General features: G+C 39.3%; 1 pseudogene; it reads right to left on the bottom strand.

The window, feature by feature from the left end:
• Window positions 1–1,004: 1,004 nt before the first annotated feature.
• Window positions 1,005–16,439, bottom strand: LOC107898599 (ABC transporter C family member 3-like; annotated as a pseudogene).
• Between the last annotated feature and the right edge of the window lie 774 nt (window positions 16,440–17,213).

The raw sequence follows: 17,213 nt of genomic DNA, 5'->3' as shown, positions 1-17,213 counted from the left end.
TTATTCACCACCTGTGAGATCGTTGCTAAACATCCATGATAATTGGTGAATTCCTAGGTTCAAATTTATGTTGCAGCATGTAGAGGATATTCTAAGGTTCCAACTTAGGGGGGAAATTGATTAATAGGATAGGATTGATACTGTTAATTTTCAACTTTGTAGGGACTGGGATCGTATAATGTTTGGGGTAGTTATTCATCTGTTCATTTGTTTTGGTTGGTTTTTTTATGTACTTTGTAGCTGAATTATGCTTCTTTTTGGATGATAAAATTCATCACTTGTCCAAACAAACAACAACAAAAAATAATAAAAAAATAAGGAATCTTACTTGATGCAGTCGGAAAGGACCCTGAATATTTTTATATCTCGGGGTGAAGCTAAGATTTTGATTGAGTGAGATTTTTCTTTAAATAAAGAATCATCTAAAATAAGATACCTTTTTGTCTTTTTTTATGCATTATCTGGGAAGGAAACTTTTACACCCATGCATGCTTTTGACTTCGTAGAAGGAGATCTTGCTTTAAACAAGAGAATATGTAGATCACAGATTTGGAGAAAGAAATGTGAATCCGCATAAAACTTATAATTGGGAAAATAATTCTGTTATTTTAATAAACTATTAATCCCTTATCCTAATAAACTACTAAAAGATAAAATAAAATATTTCTAAAATATTAATAAAACTTATCTAACTAAATAAGATTTGTCTACCTAAATAAATTTAAAATATATATATATTTAAACAGCTTTTATAAATGAAAAGAGATTATACAACATTATTAGATTCCTAACACTTTTAACTTCGTTCCATGAAACTCTGTCTTTGACAACGTACAAGACTCAATGCTTTATTATTTTCTACAACTGTTTATGGAAGCAAAAAAGAAAGGATTGTTTTGTACAAAACATCCTGCGTTGCTTTCGCCCTAATGAGCACTTGGACTCTTCTACATGAAGATGTAAAATTAACACCTGATTTTTTCCACCATCTAGACCAGTCAACTTCATTTTGATCTTATACTGTACTCCGCTACAAGCTGTGCAAAAGATGATGACTTGTTCTCTAGCAATCTAGCCAGGGAATCGTATTCTTCAATAACTCCTGCAACAATTCTACAAGTTTTAAATGGAGTGCAACTTCAAAGAGTGTTGCAAGCAAATCATAATTTACTGCAATACTAACCCTGACTTAGAAGTAGAACCATATCACTATCAACAACCGAAGTTATTCGGTGGGCAATTGTTATGACCGTACAGTCACAGAAGTGCTCCCTTAAGGTTGTCTGGATCAGATTATCAGTAGCTGTATCAACCGATGCCGTTGCTTCATCAAGTACTAAGATCTTACTTTTCTTGAGCAGTACACGCCCGAGGCAAACCAGCTGCCTTTGCCCCATACTCCAATTCTCTCCATTCTCGCTAACTGTTGAAGCAATGTTATCAAATCATAATACTGTCATTCAAAAACTCAAATCAAGTAGATCTTAAACAATTTGTATGACATTCAAAAGCAAAAACAACCAATTTGTATGTTATGTTATAGGATATCGGACCTGAAGACTCTAGTTGGCACTTATCCAACACCTTAAGGCACCATTGATACATGTCAGGATTCAAATACTAATCATAAAAGATTGCATTCATTAGAAAGGAAATGGTACGAATAAAAATGATATGAACCCACCTCCCAAATCTGTTCATCTGTGTACTCTTTGAGAGGGTCCAAATTGCTTCGTACAGTCCCTTCAAACATGGTAGGATCCTGAGGAATGATGCTGAGTCTTAACCGCAAATCTTGCAGTCCAATTGATGAGATACTGACACCATCAATTATAATCTGGCCTGCTGCAGGTTCAACAATTCAGAACAGTGTTTGTATGAGAGTTGTTTTGCCACTGCCTGTTCGCCCTACAATGCCGGTTTTCAAACCTCCAGGAAATGTGCATGTCAGACCTCGTAAGACAAGTGGCATGTGCGAGGCGTACCTCACCTACATAGATCATCATCAGTTACTTCAAAAATAATACATCAAATTAGAGTCATAAACCTCATTCAACTGCATTACCTGCAGATCATGAATATGAACTTCTCCACAAAATGGCCAAGATCGGTCCGGCCTATTAGTTTCTATTACTGTTAAAGTTAGTTCCCATGCAGCCCATGCAGATTCAAGCACGTGAAAATTAATGCACTTATGTTATCCGGGTAAAGTATGTGCAAGAATTCATACACACAAGTTACCCGGGTAAAATACATGCAACTGAAGGGGTTGATGCTTCTTTTCCGTCTCAGTTACATTTTGTTACCGTTTAACTATGCTTTTGTAATCTAGTTCATTTTGAACTTAGTTTAGTTTATGTTTGATGTAATTTGATGGTGATAGAGCTGATCGCCAGCTTTGTTTATGTTTGCAAGCAAAATCACCTAGTCCCTATGTAACTAGTGGAGTTAGGTAGTGTTTAGGTAAAGGATTTGTTAATCTTTTGACCAGCCAAATAACTGGTATATGTAATGGCTTTAAGCCAATGTTTCAAATGAATGAAATCATCAGATTTTCTTCCATATGCTCCATCTTTCTTTGCCTTCTAAAAACTTCTAAGTTCTGTTCTTCATTGTTGACAGTAGCTAAAAGCTTGAACTCCAAGCATTTTTCCTTCATATTTTATCCGGGTATAATACGTTGCTGCCGGTGCTCTGTTTGCAACTTTTACTTTACCCGGTTAAAGTACTCTCAAACTCCAACAATTGGTATCAAGAGCTTTCATCTTAGAGGACCTGTTGCTGAAAATTAAATGGCTTCATCAGGTTTTTCTCCTGCAGCACCACCAGTTTTTAATGGTGAGGGGTTCCACATATGGGTTGTCAAGATGAGGACTTACCTACAGGCCTTTGATCTGTGGGAAGTTGTCAACACTGATGTCGAGCCAGCTCCACTTCGAGCCAATCCAACAGTGGCTCAAATCAGACAACATGCAGATGAGAGGACCAAAAGGCACAAGGCCATGTCATGCATTCAGAACTGTGTTTCTGATGTTATTTTCACCAGAATCATGGCTTGTGAGACTCCCAAGCAGGCCTGGGACAAGCTCAAGGAGGAGTTCCAAGGCACTTAAACTTGAGAAGAGATTTTGAAAATCTCAAGATGAAGGAAGAAGAGACGGTGAAGCAGTACTCAGACAGGATAATGGCTGTGGTCAACAGTATAAGATTGTTAGGAGAACAGTTCAGTGAGACATGAATTGTGGAGAAGGTGCTCTCAACATTGCCTGAAAGATATGAGGCAAAGATCTCATCCTTGGAGGATTCGAGAGACCTGGCAACCATCTCTCTAACAGAGCTCATTAATGCTCTTTATGCTTAGGAAAAAAGGAGAGCCAGTAGAATAGAGGAGCACTAGGAGGGAGCTTTTCAAGCCAAAGCTAAAGCAACTTCAAGTACCACTGCCTATAAGGGCAAGAAGAACTGGAAAAATAGGCCTAAGCCTGATGCTGCAAGAGGAGGAGATCGACTTTGCAGATTTTGCAAAAGACCTGGTCATCCAGAGGCCAGATGCTGGTTCAGACCAGATGCTGTGTGTCAACACTGCAAAAAGAAAGGCCATGTTGAAAGGGTCTGCAAAGAAAAAGGCAGACCTGGTCAAAACCAACAACATAAGGCTGAAGCTCGGGTAGCTGAAGAAGGCAGTGATAATGAGGAGCAGGTCTTTGCAGTCTCCTGCTCAGCTGCTCAGAAGAAAGACTCAAATGGTTGGCTCCTTGATAGTGGCTGCACCAACCATATGTCACCAGATGCAGCTATCTTCAAGTCTTTAGACAGAAGCTGTAAAACACAAGTTAAAGTTGGCAATGACCACTTTATCAAGGCAGAAGGAAAGGGAGATGTGGTTATTCGCACTCCAACAGGTAACAAAATCATTTCAAATGTTTTGTTAGTTCCTGAAATTGACAGAAACCTGTTAAGTATAGCTCAGTTAGTTGAAAAAGGCTATACAGTGGTGTTCAAAGGAAATGAATGTCAAATTAGTGATCCAAGTGGATCCATGCTCATGTCAGTAGCCATAACAGAAAAGAGCTTTGTTGTGGACTAGAATAAAGGCTTTGATAATGCCTATGCTGTTTCTTCTGAAGACTCCAAGCTTTGGCACCAAAGGCTTGGGCATGCCAACTATAAGTCTATGGCTCGGATGGTCAGTAAGGAAATGGTTGAAAACTTCACCAAGACAGTTCAAAATAAAGATGTTTGTGAAGTCTGTCAGATGGGAAAGCAAGCTAGGCTTCCATTTCCTGCAAACACCACCTGGAGAGCATCAAGCAAGCTGGAACTAGTGCACACTGATGTTTGTGGCCCCATGAGAACTGAGTCACTTAGTGGCAACAGGTACTTTATTCTCTTCATTGATGATTTTACCAGATACTGCTGGGTTTATTTTTTGAAGCATAAGTCTGAGGTTGCTCAAGTGTTTATAAAGTTCAAAGCTGCAGTGGAAACAGAAACAAGCTGCAAGATAAAGACCATTAGGTCAGATAATGAAACTGAATACACTTCAGCTCAGTTCCAAGCTTTGTGCAAAGACGCTGGCATCAAACACTAGCTAACCAATGTCTACACACCCCAACAAAATGGGGTTAGTGAAAGGAAAAATAGGAGCTTGATGGATATGGCCAGATGTTTATTGTTTGAGAAGAATTTGCCCAAAACCATGTGGGCTGAAGCTGTCAACACTGCTGTCTACATTCAGAATAGGCTTCCAACCAAAGCACTTGCTCACAAGACACCTTTTGAAGCCTGGTTCGGGTTCAAGCCATCATTGGCTCATATGAAAGTCTTTGGTTGCCTATGTTACAGCCAAGTACCAGCTGTTAAGAGGGACAAGTTGTCCAAAAGGGCTGTTCCTGGTATTTTAACCGGGTATAGTATGGTAAAAAAGGGTTATAGGATCCTGGATCCTTTAACCAACAAAATCCAAGTGAGCAGAGATGCAGTGTTTGATGAGAAGGCTTGTTGGAATTGGGACAAGAATGAACCTGAAGCTGTCTCTGAAGAACTTGTGGTTGATCGAACAGTGCCTGAAAAAAATAGTCCTGATATGGACATTGATGACATGCCAGTCAGAGGCACTAGACCTTTGGCTGAAATTTATGAAAGGGCTCAAGTTGCCATAGTGGAGCCATGCAGTTTTGAAGAAGCTGAAGCTGATGAAGGCTGGAAACAGGCAATGGTTGATGAAATTGCCATGATTGAGAAGAACCAGACATGGGAATTGGTTCCTAGACCAGCCAAGAGGAAGGTTATTGGAGTAATGTGGGTCTATCGAGCCAAGCAAAATGCTGATGTGAGCTTGAACAAACTGAAGGCCAGGCTTGTAGTCAAAGGATTCAGCCAGAAATATGGTCTGGACTACCTGGAAACATTTGCACCAATGGCCAGGCTAGACACCATCAGATTGCTGATTGCCTTAGCAGCTCAGAAGCAGTGGAAAATCCACCAGCTCGATGTGAAGTCTGCATTTCTCAATGGCTTCCTTGAAGAAGAGATCTACATTGATCAGCCTCAAGGCTTTGTTGTGTCAGGCAAAGAAGACATGGTATACAAATTGAAGAAGGCTCTGTATGGCCTAAAACAGGCACCAAGGGCCTGGTATAGCAGGATCGACAGTTACCTGGTCAGCTTGGGGTTTGAAAGGAGTTCTAGTGAGCCAACACTATATGTCAAGAAGAATGAAGCTGAAATACAACTTATTGTATCCCTCTATGTCGATGACCTTTTGGTGACTGGAGGAGATCAAAATATGTTGGCTGAATTCAAAGCCAAAATGATGAACATGTTTGAAATGTCTGACTTGGGGCTAATGACATACTTTTTGGGAATGGAGGTGCGCCAAATAGAAGGAAAAATCTTCTTGGGACAGAGAACGTTTGCCTTGAAGGTTTTGTCCAAGTTCTCGATGGAGAATTGTAAGCCAACAAGCACTCCTATTGCTGTTGGAATGAAGCTGTCAAGCCAAGGAGATCATAAACCAGTCAATGAGTCTACTTATAGGAGCCTAGTTGGCTGCTTGTTATATTTGACAGCAACTAGGCCAGATATCTTGTTTGCTGTAAGTATGTTATCAAGGTTTATGCATTGCTGTAATGTCCAGCACTTTCAAGCAGCAAAGAGAGTGCTAAGGTACATCAAAGGCACTCTTGACTATGGTGTGTTATTCAACAAAGCTGAAACCTTGAAGTTGAAAGGCTATACCGATAGTGACTGGGCTGGTTCAAGTGATGATATGAAAAGCACCTTTGGATATGCTTTTACCCTTGGCTCAACCATGTTTTGTTGGAGCTCAAAGAAACAATCGATTGTGGCTCAATCAACAGCAGAAGCTGAATATGTTGCAGTTGCAAATGCTGTAAATCAAGCCATATGGCTGAGAAAAATTCTAGATCTTAACCTACATCAAAGGGAGGCAACAGAGATCTTTTGTGACAACAAGTCTGCTGTTGCAATTGCAAAGACTCCTGTCTTCCATGGCAGAACGAAGCACTTCAGCATCAAGTTACATGTGATAAGGGAGATGGAACAAGCTCGAGAGGTGGAGCTGATTCATTGCAATTCAGAGGAACAAGTTGCTAATATCTTCACAAAGGCCCTTGGTGTGTCAAGGTTTATAAAACTGAGAAAGTAGCTAGGTGTTACAAGCATGGAAACTAAGGAGGAGTGTTGAAGTTAGTTCCCATGCAGCCCATGCAGATTCAAGCACGTGAAAATTAATGCACTTATGTTATCTAGGTAAAGTATGTGCAAGAATTCATACACACAAGTTACCCGGGTAAAATACATGCAACTGAAGGGGTTGATGCTTCTTTTCCGTCTCAGTTACATTTTGTTACCGTTTAACTATGCTTTTGTAATCTAGTTCATTTTGAACGTAGTTTAGTTTATGTTTGATGTAATTTAATGGTGATAGAGCTGATCACCAGCTTTGTTTATGTTTGCAAGCAAAATCACCTAGTCCCTATGTAACTAGTGGAGTTAGGTAGTGTTTAGGTAAAGGATTTGTTAATCTTTTGACCAGCCAAATAACTGGTATATGTAATGGCTTTAAGCCAATGTTTCAAATGAATGAAATCATCAGATTTTCTTCCATATGCTCCATCTTTCTTTGCCTTCTAAAAACTTCTAAGTTCTGTTCTTCATTGTTGACAGTAGCTAAAAGTTTGAACTCCAAGCATTTTTCCTTCATATTTTATCCGGGTATAATATGTTGCTGCCGGTGCTCTGTTTGCAACTCTTACTTTACCAGGTTAAAGTACTCTCAAACTCCAACAATTACAAGGGCAGGCTCTCTAGGGATGCCACTGTATTGAAGAATTCTCTCAACAGATATAATTCGATTCTCCATACTGCAAATATTCCATACTACCCAAGCTTGCAACATATTTAGATTGAGCCCCTATGTCACAGCTAAACCCGCAATGGCTAAATGCGAAAAAATACATTCAGTCATTCTCCTTTACAGAAAACTAAAATTAAGATGCCAATCTGCAATCACTTACCTGGATCAATAATTCCCTTAGGTATAGAGATCAAAAAGAACAAAGAAAAGGCAAAAGTTATAGAAGACAACATGTCGAGGCGGAAGCACAGCCATTCCCTTGCACCAGCAACATAAAATTTTGGACGAGAATAAGCATCCATTAGTTCCATGTTCTTCTGCTGGAATCTTGATTCTTGATCAAAGCTCCTGATAGTTGTTGCCCCTAAAATTGTTTCGGAAAAGCTCTGTATTACTGGAGCTTTGCATACTCCAACCAACCGTCCAAGCTCTCGAGCAGAAGATATGTAATATTGCTGCAAGGCTACATGTTTATAAGAATTCGTATCTCCAAGCATTATGCAAGGTTGAATATTTTCTCAAACCAAGCTTTGGGAACTATAATATATTGGCACATGGTTGCAAGTTAATGAGGTCATGTATTTAATATCCACAAGTTGGCTTACAACATAATAGAACAAGATTTACCTGATACCAAATGCAGGTACCGATCACGGGTATAAAAATGATAAAGATCTGCCAAGCAACCTGAGATATGACGACAATGATTCCAAGGAGTTGGATAACTGAAAAGGCGAATGCCCCGACTAGTAATGGCATGGTCAAATCTACTACACTTTGATCTGTAGAGGCCTATAAGAGTCGGGAAAAGAAAATTTTAGAATCAAGGGAGGCATGCCGGAAAAGGGACATGAATACCAGATACTTACTCTGTTTAGGATTCTTCCACTAGGTGTGGAATCAAAGAAGAACATGGGGGCACGAAAAATGCATAAATGCATCTTTTTGAAAAGAAGAGTTGCTGTTTTATATCCAGCTGTATTAAGAAGCATGGATCTGGCAAAGACAGAAAAAGCACTTGCAAAGGCCAAAGCTAAATAGACAATAATTAGCGTAAGGTTGGTAACAGGAGGTTTGACATCGGCAGACACAGGAGATGCCCAAGCCATCCAATAATTGCTTCCAATTTGAAAAACCTGAAAGAGAATCTGTGCCAGCAATATAAAAGGTATAAGAGCTCCTCCATAAGCTGTTGTGATATACTTCCAGTAGACTGAAAACCCAACTCTTCATTTCTCTCACTCTTCTTCTTGGACAAGCTGTCCTTTTGGCCCATCATCATCTACTTTACTGTTCTCGTTACCTTCTTTCAGCATTTCCCCACTGGCACTTCCTGAAGCACCATCTCCTTCGCTGACACGTTTTTCAGAAACAGATCCTACCTCAACAGTATCGAGGGCTGACAATGCTTTCTTATGTGCACCCACAAGTTCCATAAAATCAGCACTTGAATTCAGAATGTCATTATACTTTCCAGCTTGTGTAATCCTCCCATTTTTCATCACCTAATAAAAAAAAGTAGAAGTTGAACCCAGTAATTTATATTATTTCATGAACCTGAGGGATAGGATAAAAAAAACACCGAAACTATAAATAGCTTACCAGGATTAGATCAGCAGCTGGTAAAAATTCAACTTGATGAGTTACATATATCAGTGTTTTCGAACTCAAAATGCCAAGTAAAACTTCCTGCCATTCAAAGATAAACATATAGAATCAGGCAACGTACCAACAAAAGAAGAAAGATCAATTGACTTTTTACTTTAAACTAAAGAAAGATGCAAATATTAGCATTTGAATTGATTACCTCAAATACAACAGTATAGCTTTCTGCATAAAATAAAAGTATGAGAACTTTAATATACATGCTATAGTATCAGACAAAGACAAGATTTTACCTTAAATAAATAAGAGCCCGTATGAGCATCGACGGTACTAAAAGGATCATCAAAAAGATATATATCAGCATCTTGGTATAGAGCACGTGCAATCTGTATTCTTTGCTTTTGTCCACCGCTCAAATTAATTCCCCTCTCACCGATAACTGTCTGATCACCGAATTAGAGGATTTCAAGATCCTTCTTAAGGCTACAACCTTCAAGCACTTGGTCGTACCTTTCCCTGTCCATCGCCTTACCAAATAATATGTTCTCTTCGATCTTGCCACTTTGTATCCAAGGTGACTGAGCAACATAGGCTTTTGTACCATAGAACTTAAAGAGTTCTAGATATTTTGGGTATTTCTTCCAAAATACTGGAAAGTAAACTTGACTTGCCAGAGCCAACTGTACCACAAACAGCAACCCTCATACCATGGAAAACTTTCAAATTTATGTCTTTTAGTGTTGGAGAGGAAGAAGCCAAGTCCCATGAGAAATTCCCATCAACAATTTCAATTGCTATATTGGAACTACCTCTTGGGAGCTTCTCCATAGCATCAGGCTGCAAGTCATCAAGCCTAAGGAAGGTTGCAATTCTATCAAGAGACACCTTTGTCTGAACTATCATTGAAATCGTGTCAGGAAGATTGTAAATAGGCTCTTGAAGGATCCGGAATGTTGCAAGTGCAGATAGTATCTTCTCTGACTCCAGTGGGATGCCTAAAAGTATACAAGCACCAAAAGTGGCTACAGATACAAACGAAGGTGCAATCCAGAAAAGAAAGCTGGTCATAGCATTAGTATAAACAAATCTTTTTAACCATCCTTCCTCAACGCTCCTTAGCCCGATAATCTTTGACAAAAACTTCATTTCCCAACCCTGAAGTTTGAAAATTCTCATGTTTCTCAAAATTTCAAATGTGGCCTTCATCCGTTCATCTTTCGATTTCATCAACTTGTCCTGAAATTTCTCTAGCATTTTCCCCAAAGGAATGTTTGCCAACATAACAAGTATTGTTGTGACAAAAGCTGCGATGGCTGCTAGCCTGAGATTTTTATACAAGATCAACAAGGCTAATGTTGTTGGGAAGAAACCGAACAACTGAAACAAAGCGAAAGCACAACCGGTGTTCTTTCTATCCCTATAACTCCCGTCAAAAATTATGGCAAGCACAATAGCACAAGATATATTACTTAATCAACCACAAATCAACTAATGCAACCACAACAAAAATAATTAGAGACACCGGTATTTTTACGTGGAAAACCCCTCTAAATCAAGGGTAAAAACCACGGGACTTTAGAGTCCGATCAACAGCTCCACTATCATCAAATGTTCAACTACAAGATCACAATATCAAGCCTACAACAAGCATTCAACTCCAACAAGGCTAACAATATGTAATCTTTAGCAAAAGAGAGAAAAATGAGAGAATATCACCAAAAATACAGCTGCTGAAAAACGGGTATTTTCGACGCTACAAGACTCGGATGAAAAATCCGACCGTACAAAGTCAAGAACACCTTATCGTCTAGCTGCTGTCCAAAAATCAGCTCAATCGAACCACGGATGAACCTTCGATTGTAGAGTTGATCACTGCTGCACCAAACTTGAAAAAACTGATTTTTCTCTTCTCTCTTTTTCTCCAACGAGCTTCAATCTCATTCTCTTTCTCTGGATGAAATTGAGAGTTTTTCTCTCAATAAAAATGCTGCCCACTCCCACCTTAAAAGGCCAAAAAATTGGCTTTTGACAAAACCAAAGAAGGCAAAATATTGTGGCAAAAAATATGGGTTTCCCACATAGTGGGACCCATACCCAACAAATCTCCCCCTCCAACTATGTGGGGAATGCCTCCATGCTGGAGGTCAAACAACATGCTTCAAACTTTCCTCTTGGTAAGGTCTTCGTCAACATATCAGCACCATTATCATTAGTGTGTATCTTCTCAAGCTCTAATAGCTTAGCTTCAAGAACATCTCGTATCCAATGGTACCTCACATCAATATGCTTAGATCTAGCATGAAAAGTTGAGTTCTTACCAAGATGAATAGCACTCTGGCTATCACAATACAGGATATACTTCTCATGAGTAAAACCAAGCTCATGCACAAACTTCTTCATCCAAAACATCTCCTTACACGCTTCGGTTGCTGCAATAAACTCTAATTTCCATGGTGGACAATGCAACAGACTTTTGCAGTCTTGATTGCCATGCCACAGCTCCCCCTGCATAAGTGATTAAGTAACCTGAAGTAGATCTCCTCGAGTCAATGTCTCCGACCATGTCTGAATCTGTATACCAAACAAGAACATGTTTCTCATTGCCGAAACAAAGTTTCATGTTGGAAGTGCCACGAAGATATCTCATAATCTATTTCACTGCATTCCAATGCTCTCTGCCTGGATTAGAAAGAAACAAACTAACTGTACCAATAGCATAAGCAAGTCTGGTCTCGTGCAAACCATTGCGTACATCAAACTACCCATGGCTGAAGAGTAAGGAATTTTCTGCATCTCTTCCTTCTCCTTTTCTGTGGAAGGACCATGCTTAACACTCAATCTAAAGTGCATAGCAAAGGGAGTATTCACCGCTTTAGCTTTGTCCATACTAAACCTTTGAAGTACTTTCTCAATATACCTCTCTTGTGATAACCATAATTTCTTGGCCTTTCTATCACGTGTCAATCTTATGCCAAGAATTTGCTTTGCTGGCCCCAAATCCTTCATTGCAAAGGATTTACTCAACTCTTGTTTCAACTTCTCAATTCTAGAAGCATTCTGACCAACAATAAGCATATCATCAACATAAAGTAAAAAAATAATAAAATCATCACCAGAGAATCTCTTAACAAACACACAATGATCAGAAGTAGTCTTCTTGTAGCCTTGCTCCCCCATAACAGACTAAAACTTCTTATACCATTGCCTTGGAGCTTGCTTCAAACCATACAAGCTCTTATTCAATCTGCACACATAGTCCTCTTTCCCTTGTGTAACAAAACCCTCTGGCTGCTCCATGTAAAGCTTTTCTTCCAAGTCACCATGAAGAAAAGCGGTTTTCACATCATTTGTTCAACCTCTAAGTCATAACAAGCTGCCAAACTCAGTATAGTTCTTATAGAAGACATCTTCACAACCGTAGAAAATATTTCTTCAAAATCAACCCCCTTTTTCTGAGTATAACCCTTGACGACCAATCTAGCTTTGTATCGTGGAGATGAAGACTTCTCTTCTTGCTTCAACCTATAAACCCATCGATTCTTCAAAGCTCTTTTGCCCTTAGGCAATTTCACCAATTCAAAGGTATGGTTCTCATGCAAGGATTGAAGTTCGTCTTTCATCGCTTCAACCCACTGATCTTTGCATTCACTCTCCATAGCCTCTTCATAACATTCAGGTTCTCCCCCGTCAGTCAAAAGAACATATTCATCAGGAGAATACCTGACAGAAGATCTTCGATCTCTGGAAGACCTTCGAAGTGGAACTGCTGGTGGAGCTATAGGTGCTTGTTGTTGATCATTCACAACATCATTATCAGTACGAATGCACTTCAACTTCTTCCCTGTTTCCCTTTCAACTGATGCTTGAAACTGCTTAAACACCTCAAAGACTTGATTTTTAGACTTTAAAGTGTAAACCCATAGCTTTCTTGAACAATCATCAATGAAAGTTACAAAATAAAGTGCACCACCATGTGATCTTACTTTTATCGGACCACAAACATCTGAATGGATCAACTCTAGCAACTCTGATTTTCTATGAGGAGGACGGCTTCTAAATGAAACTCTTCTCTGCTTTCCTGCTAGACAATGAGCACAATTCTTCAGTGTAGCATTCTTTAAACCCGAAAGTTGATTCTTCTTCGCTAAACAGTTAAGCCCCTTCTCACTTATGTGACTGAGTCGTTTATGCCACAACTCAGTTGAGTTGTCATTCACTGTCACATTCACCGTCTCTCGAGAAGTCAAAGCTTGCATCAAGTACAAATTTGAGCTCTTCTTTCCTCGAGCCACAACCAAGGAGCCTTTAGCCAACTTCCACTGCCCTTCATTGAAGGTGTTACAGAATCCCTCATCATCAAGCTTTCCTGCAAAAATCAAATTCAAACGGATATCCGGTGCATGTATGACATTCTTGAGAGTTAACTTTATTCCATTGTTACTCACCAAGCTAACATCTCCCATACCAATAATCGAAACCAAACCGTCATTACCCATCTTCAATACCCCAAAATCAGCAGGAGTATAAGATGTGAAGAATTCCTTCCTCGACGTGACATGAAGTGATGCACCAGTATCAATCACCCAACTAGTCTCGTCGCATGCTAGGTTGACCAAATTCTCATCACAAATAACTAATAGGTCTTCACGAGCAACAGTAGCAACACGCTTGGATTTTTCATCGTCATTCCGGTCGTGTTTATCACCACCACCTTTGTTCTCTTTCTTCCACTTGAAGCAATATTTCTTGATATGACCTTTCTTACCACAATAATGACACTCAAGATTCTTGTATCTCGATCTTGACTTGCTTCAGCTTTTATCTCTACCCTTTCCATCTTTGTCTCTATTTCTCCCTCTGTTCTCGATAACCAACACCTCGGATTGTGATGTAGAACCCTGAGATCTTCTTTTAACCTCTTCATTCAACACACCACTCTTAGCCAAATCCAAAGTAATAATACCCTGTGGGGCAGAATTAATGAGTGAGACCCGAAAGGTCTCCCAAGAGTCTGGTAGAGTAGCAAGCAACCAAAGTCCTAAAATCTCGTCATCAAATTTGACACCCATACCAAGCAACTAATTCATCACACTCTGAAATTAACTAACATGGTCAGCTATAGACATTCCTTCTTTATATTTCAGCACTATCATTTTCTTCAGCAAAAACAACTTGTTATTGCCCGACCTCGAAACATACAAGCTTTCAAGCTTCTCCCACAGTGTTCGAGTATGTGTCTCCTGATCAATGTGGTTGTAAACATTTTCTTCAACAAATTGCCGAATAAAGCCACACACTTGTTGATGCTCAAATTCTCATTCTTCATCACTTTTCGAATCGGGTTTTTGAGTAGTAAAGACCGGAAGATGCAAAGCCTTCACAAACAACAAATCCTTCATTTTATTCCGCCAAAGTTGATAATTTGTGTCATTCAATATAATCATCTTGCTCGTATTAATTTCCATAATTATCTGACACAATAACCAAGCTCTGATACCAGTTTGTTGGGAAGAGCGAAAGCACAACCGGTGTTCTTTCTCTCCCTATAACTCCTGTCAAAAATTATGGCAAGCACAATAGCACAAGATATGTTACTTAATCAACCACAAATCAACTAATGCAACCACAACAAAAATAATTAGAGACACCGGTATTTTTACGTGGAAAACCCCTCTAAATAAAGGGTAAAAACCACGGGACTTTAGAGTCCGATCAACAGCTCCACTATCATCAAATGTTCAACTACAAGATCACAATATCAAGCCTACAACAAGCATTCAACTCCAACAAGGCTAACAATATGTAATCTTTAGCAAAAGAGAGAAAAATGAGAGAATATCACCGAAAATGCAGCTGCTGAAAAACGGGTATTTTCGATGCTACAAGACTCGGATGAAAAATCCGACCGTACAAAGTCAAGAACACCTTATCGTCTAGCTGCTGTCCAAAAATCAGCTCAATCGAACCACGGATGAACCTTCGATCGAAGAGTTGATCACTGCTGCACTAAACTTGAAAAAACTAATTTTTCTCTTCTCTCTTTTTCTCCAACGAGCTTTAATCTCATTTTCTTTCTCTGGATGAAATTGAGAATTTTTCTCTTAATAAAAATGCTGCCCACTCCCACCTTAAAAGGCCAAAAAATTGGCTTTTGACAAAACCAAAGAAGACAAAACACTGTGGAAAAATATGGGTTTCCCACGTAGTGGGACCCATATCCAACAAATGTAACTTGCAAAGCTACCATCCATAGATCATGCATGTACCAACTAAAGTCACCCACCCTCTCTGCATCAACGGTCATATAATTGATGATCTCTCCGCTGGTCTGGCTCTGCTTCGACTGGCATGAAACAGTTAAACCTTTATTACAAATCATTGCAATCAACACTGCTCTCAACCTAATTCCAACTTGCTGCAACTTAAAGAACCACCACCTCTGAGATGTACACTCTACAAGCTTTGCAACAAAGAAAGCAGTAACCAAAAGATACCCTTCATTTTTAAACACCCGTTGCCCATTCAAGTACTGAACAAAAGTGTCAATGAGATAGGGGCCAACATATGAAGCCACAGTGTACATAAAAACAAACAAACCTGTCCAAAGAATATCTTTCCAAACTGAGAAGAACAATGCCTTTACCAACTTAAGTGTCGTAACTTCAGTTCCCTCACCATCAGTTGCCTCAAGCCTGTTTCTAAATTTCGGAAATGCCCCTACGACACTGTCCCTGCTATCCAGCTGAGGAACATCCTCAAGGTCTAAAGTTTTCTTATTGCCTGTAGCAATAGAAGGTCCCATCCATGAAAATGTAAGAATGCTGAAAATGCCAGCATTGGAATATGGAGTTACAGTATCACCCCCTCTTTTCTTACTCAACTCTACACCATTACTGACACTAGAATCTCCACTCAAGAGGGGTTCCTCAAGGAGGGCATCTTCACCCTCATTTCTAGGAAAAAACGCCACTATATTTAGGAAAAAACCAGTAATAACAGAAAAAACATCGGATACTAAATACTGGCTTGGGAAAGACGCATGTTTTTTTAGATCAACAATGTCTACAACAAGACTATAACAAGAAAATGAAAAATAAAAACCCCACCAAATTCTCAACAAAAACGGGAACCTTTTCTGTTCACCGTAATTGGAGAATTGACAATGCAAATAAACACACATCGCACCCCAAACAAGGATTTTCAGCACATAGTCAGAAAGAGTTACTAACTTATCCTCAGACCAAACATTTCCATACTGATAAAAATAACTTAGCAAACACAAGACAATATTAAAAGCTGAAACAGCAAAACAACAGCCTAAAGTTTGCTTATGCCACGAAACCTTCCTTTGCCTTAACGTCTCCTTTGAACCTTCCTCACCAGCTTCTTTAACTCTGTTCACTACCAATGAGACCAAAAAGAAAAGCAACAAAACCATGTGCAGTGCTGCAGAAAACCCATGAAGAAAAATGGGTTTTAGGAGAAAATCAAAACTAGTATCTAAATTCATGAGTAACGCTAACTCGGAACCAAAAAGATTCACTTTTATTTTGGTATTTTTACTGAAGTTAAGCATGGGTTTTGGGTTCTGCACAAGATTTTGTTTGGTTGAGCAGTAGAAAGTTTCTATTTTCGTGAGTTCTATTCTTTTAAGAAAAACGAGACTTAAAAAGAGTCTTAAAGAGTCCCAAGGCAAATTACTTGGGGAAGGGATATACGGGGCAAGCAAGCTTGGAGACGGAGAGTACTAAGTGAAGGGGAATGCTTAAGCCTCAAAGGACAGACAAAAAAGGGTTAAGATTTCCAGGAAAGGCGTGATCTTTGAGAGAGACGTGAGACTGAGAGTGATACAATGAGAAAAAAAGAGACCATAGTAAAGGAAAAATTTCCTTGTATCCAAAAAATGGAAAATTTTAAGTTTCAAGAGGTTAAATTTAGATAAAAAAAATCCCGGGAAAGTCCGCTAGAAACCGTTGGAATTTTCAAACCATATATGGGAGGAGAGGAGAGGAGAGGAGCGAGGCAATGGGGATGCCTACGTGACTCCGAATTGCGTGCTCAAAAATTCATCCAAAAGTTCGAGATTCTGTTTGGGTCGTTGTTGTTTGGACAGAAATAGAATCTTACCTTCCAAAGGGACAAAACGGGAATTCAAGACAATAATAATAAGTGATAGGAAATGGGCCTCATTTGCTTTCTTCATCAAGTAGGCTCTTCAGTCAACTAT

The sequence above is a fragment of the Gossypium hirsutum genome, chromosome A13 (assembly GCF_007990345.1).
Source record: "Gossypium hirsutum isolate 1008001.06 chromosome A13, Gossypium_hirsutum_v2.1, whole genome shotgun sequence".
Classification (NCBI taxonomy): Eukaryota; Viridiplantae; Streptophyta; class Magnoliopsida; order Malvales; family Malvaceae; genus Gossypium; species Gossypium hirsutum.
The sequence above is the reverse complement of the archived record's forward strand: the minus strand, read 5'-3'. Positions and strand labels throughout refer to the sequence as shown.